Consider the following 7,461-nt stretch of genomic DNA (forward strand, 5'->3'; position numbering starts at 1 on the left):
GAGACTCTCCTGGGACTGATCAGCTTTAGCCACAGACTGAGTTTGCTTGGCCACTGTAGTAAGAACAATTAGCTACCAAACTTTCTGGCCAATGTGTCATGAATATGCGTCCCATAATTTGGAAGGAGGAAAAGGGATCACTGGACATGCCAAGAAAGCCAGAGGGACTGTGCTTGAGTACCTTCAGCACAGGAGGAAAACCACAATCGCATCAGCAGTGCCTGAGGGGGACCTCAATTGCACGGTCACAGTCAAAACATACCAGACGTGCTCAGGCAAAACCTGTTCCAGTGGGGTGATAGCTTCTCCGTGGCAATAGCCCCAACAGGCTTAAATCAAAACTGACTTTATTAGATCACCTCAAAAAGTCTTAAGTATTTTGAACACGATCCAGCAGTGAGCCCTTCAAGCAATGACAGATCCATGCAACCTCGGTTGCATTAGCAAGAGCGCAGCCAGCAGAGGAAGGGAAATTATTATTCCCATCCACCTGAGAGCTGAGGCCACATCTGGAAGATTACATCGAGGGCTGGGCTGGGGTGCAAGACGCATGTTGACAAACTGCTGCACGCCCAGCGAAAAGGGCGTGCATTGGAGGGCTGAAACACACAGTGTGCACGGGGAAGGCTGAGGCAGCTGGGTTTGTTCTAAAGAAAACGCCAAGGGGGCATCCACTTGCTGTCTGCCCCTACCTAAAGGAAATTTGTAGAGAAAATGGAGCCAGACTCTGAGGAGACACAGTGGAAGGACAAGAAACAACAGACACAAATCGCAACAGGAGAAATTTTGAACGTATGTAACAGAAAATTTCTTCCCCTTGAGAGCTGTTCAGCAGTGAAATGGATGCCTACAAAGTCTGGGGAATCTCCACCCTTGGAAATGTTCAAAATGTGTGGGGACAAAGCCCTGAGTAACCTGATCTGGCTTTGTAGTTACTCCACTGTGAGCACAGGATTGGACGAGAGACTTACAGAGGTCCCTTCCCACCTGATTTTTTCTGTGAGTCAGTGATTTTGATCTGTGCTGCTGGTACGCTGCAAGCAAATGTTCAGTGTCTTCATCATGCTAGAAGCCAGAAGGGTAGCCTGCTTGTTTGACCCTGTGGAAATGCATCTATGTTGACAGCACCGTTAGCATCGGCAAAGCCCTGGTGCACAAACATCTCTTCTCCAGCTGGCTTGCCAGCCTTTGTAGCGCTTCTCATTCCATCCCACTTCTGTTCCAAGTACAGGTGAATCTCGTAGCAGCGGGACCTGTTTGGTTTGGGGATGACTCCCTAAGCTGTGACATCCATATTCTGAACAGCAACGCTGCAGAAGTGTCATTTAAAACTATATTGCACAAGAGCATGGTCGTGCAAGCTTGTCTGATGCGCTCCTCACACCACCTTCAGTGCTCACCGAAGTGCTGCTAAAGCATGTCTAGGTCTTTACAGTTGCCTCATGTCACTTTTCAATAGGAAGGATGATGCTGACAAAGATGGGAGAAGAGGATATAGGAGACAGGGGAGAGCAGTATGTGTTTGTACCAGGGCAGAAGCAAAACTCAGGAAGCTCTATTGCATGAAGGCTGGAGCTCACAGGTTCACCTCCATATTTGTATTTTGTTCAAAACTGGCAAGGAAACTGCAGTTTTGGGAGCAAAGATTTGCAGTATATCCATCAAATTCAGGGTAAGTATGCCAGGACTGGAAAAAGGGAGCTATATTTCAGGAAGAGAGAAAACAAAGTACTCTGGGCTGCTGCAAACCCATTAGTCTAGTCTCAATAGAGCATAAGGTTAAGAACAAATTACAGAAGGAAAACAAAATTAAAGCTACAGCAGTAAGTGGAAAATGGCACCAAATACAGAATGGGTTTATCAACAAAAGCACTGTGTGCCCTTAACTTGATCTTTTTCTTTACCTCCTTTTCCTTTACCTCCTTTTCATCCTTACCTGGATGGGAAAAAATAATTAAAAAAAAAAAAAAAAGTAGATCTAATCTAGCTGGATTTCAGTAGGGCATTTGCTTGAGTAAAGGGTAGAAGGCAGCTAGATGAGCTGAAATGAAAGGAATTGTTCGGGTCATTTTAGGTGGGTAAAACACTGGGGAAAAGGAGATGATGTGTTGAATCAAATGGGAACTGCTGAACTGCCACCATGGAGGAATGTTACTGGCCTTGGGAATAATTCTGTTTGCAGTAATGGCTCTGGCTCAGCAAAAAAAGCCGAGTGAAAAGGAAGTTTGCTGATTAAATGCATTTGGAAGAATTACTCACAGACCGGAACGGAGAAGTGTGAGGTCCTGTTCTTTGCTCCTGCTAACAGGGATTTATTTTATACATGGAGATTCAATGGTTAGAAATGACAGAGGGAAAAAACAGATCTGTGTGCATTCATCATTCACGAGGTGATTATGAAGCAATGATGTGACGTGGTCACAAAGACAACAGCCTTAAAGAGATCATTACGTTAATCTTATTGAAGATGGTATATACGATTTGTCACCCGTGTTCAGGAGCAGGCTGAGAGCTGGCAGCAGCACGGAGCAGCTGTAATAACGGAGTCTGTCTCTGTGCCTCCCCTCTGGCCATCCTGCAAAACGAGGTAGGGAGGGGTTGGCTTCTTGTGCTTAGCAGAAGGCTGGCATGGGTGGATTCCTCTCTAGAAATCCATTTTATATATGAGGATGTTCCCAGTGAAAAGGGCTATGATCGAGGAAAAGGAGCTCGGCTGTGATTGAGTCATGCAGTCCCTTTCCCTTCAGAGTCTGGCTCTTTTACAGACTGTACAGATTTACTACTCTCTGGGCTTTGCTGTGCTTCCAGAGCAGGTCAGCATGACAAAAAAAAAAAAAAAAAAAAAGAGAGAGAGAGAGGAAAAAAAAAAGAGATGTTTAACACAGATCCACAAGCCCATGTTTTCCTACTCCATCCCCTAAAGAGTTTTTCCTTCAAGGGTAAGTTCCAAGCCTGGTATTCTCAACGTAGACAATTGCTTGGTGCCTCTCCCACATGGCACCTGCTCCCAGAACCCTCTGAAAAAGGAAGTTTAAAACCCAGGTTCTCAGAAAATGCTCAGATCTCTGCAGAGGTACACAAAAACCCTCCTGAACTCAACATGTGACATACCTGCACAGACAGCAGAGCTGAAAGGGTTTCACCGTGTGGGTTTTCAGCATTAGGGGGACGGATTCTGAGCCTGGTTTACACCTGGACAAGGTTAGTGCTGGTCTAATGCCCAGCTTGCAGGAAGGCAGTGAGCAGAGCCCACTGCAGCTTGCTTTTGCCAATGGTTTCTGAGGTTTGCTTAATTTAGTTAGGGGAAATGAAACTGGGACGAGACCTCAGGCAATCGTCTAATTCATTGTCCTGACCCAGAGACAAGATTAAGGAAGCACGGCTCATCCCTGACAGATATCTGTTGAACCTGTTCTCAACAGCCTGCAGTGACAAGACTCTCTCGGCCAGTCTGGTCCAGCATTTTATTGCTTGATAGTTAAAAAGCTTTTCCTACAACACAGCTTAAACCTTCATTGATGAAAATGAACCTGCTGATTTCTGTGGCCCCGTCGGAAATGCCTTTTTGCTCTGATGATGTAATCTTCTCAAACCAGCTTTATACACTTTTTTTTTTTTTTTTTGCAATTGCATTAATCTTTTGGCAATTCTGGCTACAGTCATTTCTCTAGTTTGTGAGAACTTCAGGCCTTTTGCTGCATCAGAAGCCTCGAAGTCAAGACCTATCACATCTACTGCATCCCCCCGGTCTGCCAGGCCAGCTACCCTGTCAGGGAGTCAAGTTAGAAGGGTTGATGTGATTTTCCTGACAAATTGACGTCAGAGGTTTTTTTTTTTTCAGGTTTGAAATATACATTGGATGGGAAGCTAATTGACAGGTGAAATTGCTGCCTGAAAGAGATGAGAAAGGGGATTAGGGGAGAGGCGTCTGGGGCTGTGGCAATCTGAAGGGAAAGGAGGCAAAAGGACTCAGGATAAAATGCAGAAGCAAACAAGTGAGACGCAGGAGTGAACAAGCAGCCTGCTATCAGGATTCTGGGGCTGCCACTGGCTGCCAGGAGCCCCTTGAGTAAGCACCAAAAGCTTGGAGGGACAGCCTGCTGCAAATGTTTTTACAGTCTGTAGCATCAGGGAGGCAGGATGTCTGTACCAGGGGTACCTCTGGAATTCATTATGGACTCCAGCACTCTGAGAGGTTTTCAGAGTAACGCTTGGGCTGCAAGACTCTGAGTGGTTTTTCAGGTTTCAGCAGCTCTCACACCTTTATTGTACCCCAAAGCTTTCCTAATATCTGTAGCAGATCCCTCTGGGCAGGGCTCCCAAGCTTCAGGTAAGCATCTCATTCTGGGAGCTAACTTTTCAGATGTGTTTGCAACGTCATCAGGGAAAACTCATCAGCTGCCTTGCTTCCTCTCAGCGTACCATGGATGGGTTATCTCCCAGGATTATTTCATCCTCCTCCTCGTGGTGTACCTAGTCACAGCACATCTTGCAAGCTTTCCGCTCTCTCTCAATCCATATCACATGCCCAGACACTTCTCCAATCCGTATCACATACCCGGACACAAAACCAGTGATTCCGGACTATTTGCCGTCACCGTTTTGCCAGGTGGAAGCACCTCTGACTTTACAAGCAGCTTTAGGGAACCCACAAGTTGTCAGGTTTTTGCCCAGAGGGGCCCATGACTCAGGGGCACACATTTTCTGCCCAAACCATCAGCAGCAGCGAGTCCCTGGGCCAGGCCAAGTGAGTCCAGCTCTGCAGCAGGTGGAGTGCCTCCTGCCCAGCAGGCTGGCCGAGCTCCTCCTCACAGGTGGGCTGGGATTACCACCTCCACCTCCTCAGGGCAGTTGTTGTTTTGCCTAGATGTTCCTCGAAAATCTCGTGCATCATCTCTGCAGCTCATTTTAGCAAGGATTCTCGCGTTTTCCTGGGACTCCTTCAGCACCACAGCCACCTGAGGCTTTGTTTCCCAGCCTCACAGGCTGGGCGAGCACCTGTCACGGGAGTCTTTTTGGCTCTGCCTGGGGAGCAGCTGCCACCTAAGGAATTGCTCTGCGCTCATTCCCTCTCTCATTCTTCTGGAGTGGAGCCTTCCAGCACCTGCCAGATGACAGCCCCAGCTTTTCCCAGACGAGCTCCCTTCATCTGCAGCATGCTGCATGGATAACTGGGGAGGGAAGCAGAGGGGGAGTCACTCTGCCCATCCTTTGCTTCTGTGCTTGAAGTTTCTACAACCACCGTGTTTTAGAGCTGCCATAATTTTCTGTCCTGACCTTCGTGCATCACTGTGACCCTGGTGGAAATCTTGGCCTGAATTCCCTGCAAGGAGGAGTCCAGGATGGGGCCGAAGCTTGCAGCAGCCTCCTAGCATCCTTCACTTTAGACAGAGCAGCTTCTGTGGCAAAGCAGCATGCCTGTAGCTGCACGAAGGGCAAACAGCTTGCTGCTGCCAGGAAGCGTGCGAGTCCTCCCCAGCTGCGGTAGGATCGAGTCTGCTGGGCTGGCTGCACTGGCTGCTGGAAATGGCTCTTGCCCACCTCGGTGACTGAAGTGCAGGAATCAGGGCATGCTCTTGGTGTACACTGGCGTTGCTCTTCCCAGGGAAATGATGCCTCGGGGTTCTGTTTTTATGAGCAGACTCCTACCAGAAAGTTTTTCCCTTCGGTGTGAAGAGCCCCCTGCGTGCCCCAGAGGACTAGCCCTCTTTTCCCTGCTCACCTCCCCCATTACTCGTGGTCCTGCTCCTTTCCGACATAGCAGAAGGCTTTATACGTGACACAGTGAGTGCAGCTGGAGGGCTGGCAGTCCCCCTGGCAGCCGCCAGCTCAGGATGAGCAGAAGTAAGGTTGCTCAGGCATGCATCTTAACTCTAAATGTCCTGTTTTTCCACAAGTTTGCATTTTCATGAACTCAATGTTCTGGGAAAGAATGAGCTATCACCAAGCAACATTAACTCTGTGTTAACAAAGGGCTTTGTCATTGAATTTAAGCTTAAGGACAATGCTGGCACAAGAATGAATTATTACAGGCTGGGCCATGAATATACTGAGGCTGGAAATTAGAAGGAGCTTCCCACCTGACAGTGCAAGGACCTAGCACAGCCTCTGAACAGCAGTCCCAAAGCCAGGAGGCTGAGCTTGTTTTGAGACTGGGAGTCTCTGAGCAAGAGTATGTGGTGGGGCTCCCTGTCATGGGTCAGGAGGTCTCTGCCAGTCTTTTCTTCGTATGTGATTGCAGGACATTTTCGTAACGTCTTTGGTCTTCATGCAGTGCAAGCCAAGCAGGATGCCTGGGGCTTGACTAGAATTGGTGCCAGCTGCTTGGGGTGGTGGGGTTGGTGCCCGTGGGATGCTGCAGGGAGAGCTGTGGGGCTGCAGTTGCCCATGGAGCACAGAATGTGCATCCCACGGGTGGCACAGCCTCCTCCAGGGTGTGAAGAGCTAGGATGGGAATTGGAGAGAACAGCAAGTGACAGGCAGGCCCATGGCCAATTGCCTTGGGTGACGGGTGCATGTCTTGCAGATCCGATGGGATTGCTAATGAGCAGAAGAGAGCTCCTCCATGCTGCAGCACCGTTGTGATCTGGGCACTTCCAGGCTTTGAGGCCATCTCCTCCACTGCCTTCGTTTATCTTTATTAACTGAGACTTTGCACACAGGCTGGGACAGGGCTCACACCTCACCCCTTTTCCAGGCAGGACAATCTGGACAGTGGATGAGACCAGACCCATATGTTGGCACGGGGCACAGGACAACAAATGGGGACAAGAGAAATGAATGCCTCAGGGGCAGCTGCCTGGGGAAAGATGAGAGCAGCTCTCCCCAGGCAGCCTGGGGCTAGATGTGCTGCTGGGTGCTGCAGTCAACCAGCAGCATGTGCCTCGGAGCACCTCCTGCCTCGGCTGGACACCAGCAGCCCTGGACATGGCGCAGAGCTCTCAGCCACCCCTGTCTCCAGGCACCCATCCGCCCAAAGCAAAAAGTCTTGCATGAAATATTTCACTGCCAGGTCACAGTGGGTTACATGAGCCAGGGATGAAATAGGAGTTACAGCAAAGTCTGTGGTTGACTGTTTTGTGTTTTTTAACGGAGGATTAAGGCATTGCTGGAGTGACGTCTACATCTTCCTCAATGATGAAGGCTAGGGGTTTCAAGCCTAGCTGCTGACTCATAACCAGGCGGAAGAAAAAAGGGAAAATTAGCATGAAGAATGTTGCTGAAATGGCTTGTATATGTTTAGAGATTAGTGTAGATATTGTATTGCTGCCTGCGTTATGGCTGTTGCTTTTAGTGGATGTTTTTGATGGAATCCGATCTTTCTAAGAATATGGGGCACCTGTATCAACAGCATTTTGCTTGTATCTGCAGATTCACTGCCATAAAGGGGCAGTCATTAAGAAACAAGCTCTTCCAGAGAGCTAGTTTAATTCCTGACATTGTAACACCAGCGTTTTCTTC

Source organism: Anser anser, assembly GCF_964211835.1.
Source record: "Anser anser genome assembly, chromosome: 1".
In the NCBI taxonomy this organism is placed as follows: Eukaryota; Metazoa; Chordata; class Aves; order Anseriformes; family Anatidae; genus Anser; species Anser anser.